Raw genomic sequence first — 3,917 nt, 5'->3', positions numbered from 1 at the left:
CGTCAGTTAAAGAAAAGTATTCTTGAATTTTTTCTGTTTGTGTTTTACATATTGATTAATGGAAAAATGAAAAAAATCACCATGGCAGATTCTTTAACGGATATTGGTAGAAAGTGACATCTACCACATTTTCTCAACACTTGTAATTCTTATATCATATATATATATATTCATGTATATGAATTTATATTTCAAGCTCTTCATCTTGTGTTTTAAGCAAAAATAAAAACAGTACATAAATCGCAACACAATTGCAACATATTTTACATTTATTGTTGTGCAATACAGATTTCCTAGTATTTCTGTGTCATTCATTGACATCCTGTTTACTTAGCTTTGTTTATTTAATGTAAACATATACCTTAAAGCTTAGCTTTCTGGGGGCATAAGCTATCTAGTAAATGTTTTTTTTACTCATCAACTACTTAGAAAGGAAGCTTTTAATAAAATACACTCTGAAAAAATTCTACATAGCCAGGGATCCAGAATCTATCTCATCAAACAGGTGCAAGGCAAGATACACTCTGGACATGACACCAGTCCACACAAACCCACAGTGTCAAGGGACACACAGATGTGCACACATTCACATATGGGCCAGGGTTCCCAGAAGTTAGTTAACCCACCAGTATGTGTTTAGACTGTGGGGAGGAAATTGGAGCACTAAGAGGAAACCCACACAAACATGAGGAGAACATATAGTTTCCATACAGATAACACCCAGAGATTTGACCTCAGGGCCCCAGCACTGTGAGACAGCAATGTTAACCACTGAGCCACCATGCCATCTAACAGTTTTACATACCAAGTAATATATGCACTGATCTGTCTTTCTTAACTAGAAGTATTTTAATGCCTATAACCTTGGACAAACTTAGGCCATATTTTACAGGCCTCTTATTATTTACCAAAACATAAAATATAAAAAAATAAAGTGCACAATAGACACTAGCTTTGTCACTGGGAACTAGAATGGTGAAGGAAAAAATGAAAGGTAAAGGAATAAGACAACAAAGAAACAAATAATAGGTTTATTCCATGCTGAAAAAAAGAAAACACAACATTTCCGCTGTGGAGCCTTCTTCAGGTGTGAGACAGACAGGGCAGTAAGAAAAGGTAATGTAGCATAGGAGAACAAAAGCTGGGAGAGAGGAGGGGCCGGAGGTGGGAGCCGGACAGAGTGGCCAATCAGATAGTGTGAAGTCAGGATAGGTGAGGAGAGGTGTGAAATGAAACCAACAATGAATAGAGAGAATTCAAAAGAAAATGAGTCTGCTATTAAGAGAGGAGGAAAGGTGTGATCCTAGCTGCAGGATACTTTTAGTTTCAGTAGTCTTTCTGATGTGGGAGTTAGGAAAACCATCTATGAGAACACATACGGAGAGATTAGTGTGATCATGGCTTTCAGAGGTGAAATGAGAAACAATTCTTGGAGAAATCTTTAATCTTCACAGCCCTAATGTTCTCTGAAATGGTCTCCAAGTCTCCTTCCTGTTTCCCCAATGTAGATGGCTGGGCATTTACTGCAAGAGATACAGTAAATAAGGTTGCTAGAGGTACAAGATGTCATCTGAGTGATCCAGAATTGTCCTGAGGGGCCTTGAATGAGTTTGGTGTTAGATATGTACTTGCAGGTGATACAGCAGTCTGTTGCAAGGGAAAGTGTCTGGAGTGGATGGTTGCTGAGGGCACTCAAGGGAGCTGTGAACAAAAACGTTACGCAGATTAGGTGGTCGGCGATATGAGATGATGGGGTGGTCAGAAAAGAGGATTTAAAAAGTTGTCGTTAATAGTCCTGGTGATAGAAAGTGTGTTGGGGTGGTAGGGAAGCACCAAAAGAATGCAGTTGTTACGGCGGGAGTTCCTGCTTGAGTTGATGGTCCGAGGTATGTTTTTGGGTCAGGCAAGGGCCCTGTCAAAAACACTGTTAGGGTATCCTCTGTTGATGAAAAAAGATTACATTTTGAGGGCTTGGTTCTGGAAACCAATTGTGTTGTTGCTGCAGAGTTGTCGTAGCCGAAGGAACTTTGAAAAAGGGAGAGAGTTTTTAGTGTGTTTGGGGTGAAATGAGCTGTACAGGAGATAGCTCTGTGAATCAATATGTTTGTAATAGACTGAAGTAGACAGTCAGGGGTAGTTAATGTAGAAGTTGATGTCTGGAAATGGAAGAGTAGAGGAAGATATGTTAACTGTATATTTGAGGGATGGGTAGAAATGATGCAAAAGTGCTCAAGCTGGTCATTAGAGCATGTGGCAGCACGGACGCAGTCATCAATGTATCGTTTGTAGAGGTCAGGGACAAAGCCAGTGAAGGAAGTGAAGAAGCGTTCTTCTACCCAGCACAAAAATATTGGCATAGGTGGGTCCCATTCTGGTGCCCACGGTGACTCCTCTAACCTGTTGATAAAAAAGGTTATTGAATGAGAAAGCGTTCAGTGTGAGAACCAGCTCTGCAAGTCGTACTTGGGTGTGGGAGAGTTGATCAAGCACTGTGCATTTGTCCAGTGGGGCCCTGAAATTGAAAATCATTAAAAAGTTGGAGCACGTGGTTGGTGTCCTTGATGTACAGTATGAGGGAAGACCTTCAACCAGAGGTCTAATAAGGCTGTAGAGATAGGCTGAGATGTAAGATGTTGGACAGTTGCATGCTGATACGATGGGGCGTCCAGGGGTGTCTGGTTTGTGGATTTTGGGGAGGAGGTAAAATTGAGATACCTGGAGATGTTCAATGATGAGCCAGTTTGCCTCCTGGGGGATATCCTTACTGCTGATAAGAAGGGAAATGGTGGATACCATTTCCTTTTCGTAGTCAGTGGCAGGGTCCTGTTAGTGAGGGAGGTAGACAGAAGTGTCGGTTAGTTGTCTAGAGGCTTCGAAAATATATAGGTCTATACGCCACACCACAACAGCGCCTCCTCTGTCCGCTGGTTTGATGACGATATCATCCCTGTTGCGGAGAGACTGGAGTGCCTGGATTTCTCCTTGGGTTAGGTTAGACCTGTGTTTACTGGGTATAGAGAGTGTCTTGGGAGCTTGATTGCTGCATTGGTTAATGAAATAATCGACTGGTGAAAAACGGCTGGAGGGGGGAGTCCAACAGCTCTGTTTGGGATTAATATTGTTAATGACATCAATACTCGGATTGTTGTCAGCTGCCTGTGAGGAGGAATCGTCAGCAAAATGTGCTCTGAGCCGGATCCTGCAGTAAAAGCAGTTGAGGTCGACTTGGGTCTGGGGAATATCCAGCTTCCTGGGAACTGGTACAAAACTAAGGCCTTTGCTGAGGAGGGATCGCTCATCCTGTGAAAGGGAAAGGTCAGAAGGTATAGTGACAACAAGGTTAGGATTGGTGGAAGTGTTAGGGGTGTTGATGGTTTTCTTCTGTAGAAGATGACTGAGTTTTTTATCCTTCTCTGTAGTTAGAAACTGGTAGAGTTTGGAGTTGAGAGATCTGATGAGGTTAGTTATAAAGGGAAGATGATGTGAAGCTGAACTCTTTGATGTTGTCTGAAAGGATCTGAAAATCCTTTAGGAATGAGATTATGTCAATGACATCTGTAAAGGAATAGAAGGTGGCTAGAAAGCCTGGTCTTGGAACAGATCGCTGTGAAGAGACAGAAAGCTGGTTTAGTAAGAGAGGGGGGCAAGTGACCCAAGTAGGAAGAGAAGGAATGACAAAGAGATCTAGAAAAAGATTTGGAGGAAGGCATAATGGGTCGCAGCAGATGTACAGATGCAGCCATTCAAAGTGAGCGGTACAGACACGTACCGCAGGTAAGATGACACGGGGTACCGCGGTGCGTGATTGGTTGACCGACAGGGGCACTCGTGGTCCGTTGGTCTGTCGTAGAAAGACTTACTGTAAACGTCTTTACTGTGCCCGTTGTAGATATTGAATTTTACCACTGAAGGGAAAT

At 42.4% G+C, this 3,917-nt stretch overlaps 1 pseudogene; it reads right to left on the bottom strand.

Annotated features, from left to right (window-relative positions):
- Positions 1 to 1,927: 1,927 nt before the first annotated feature.
- LOC148650221 (uncharacterized) lies at positions 1,928 to 3,710 on the bottom strand (annotated as a pseudogene).
- Between the last annotated feature and the right edge of the window lie 207 nt (positions 3,711 to 3,917).

The sequence above is a fragment of the Lepisosteus platostomus genome, chromosome 13 (assembly GCF_059453375.1).
Source record: "Lepisosteus platostomus isolate fLepPlt1 chromosome 13, fLepPlt1.hap1, whole genome shotgun sequence".
NCBI classification, from domain to species: Eukaryota; Metazoa; Chordata; class Actinopteri; order Semionotiformes; family Lepisosteidae; genus Lepisosteus; species Lepisosteus platostomus.
The sequence above is the reverse complement of the archived record's forward strand: the minus strand, read 5'-3'. Positions and strand labels throughout refer to the sequence as shown.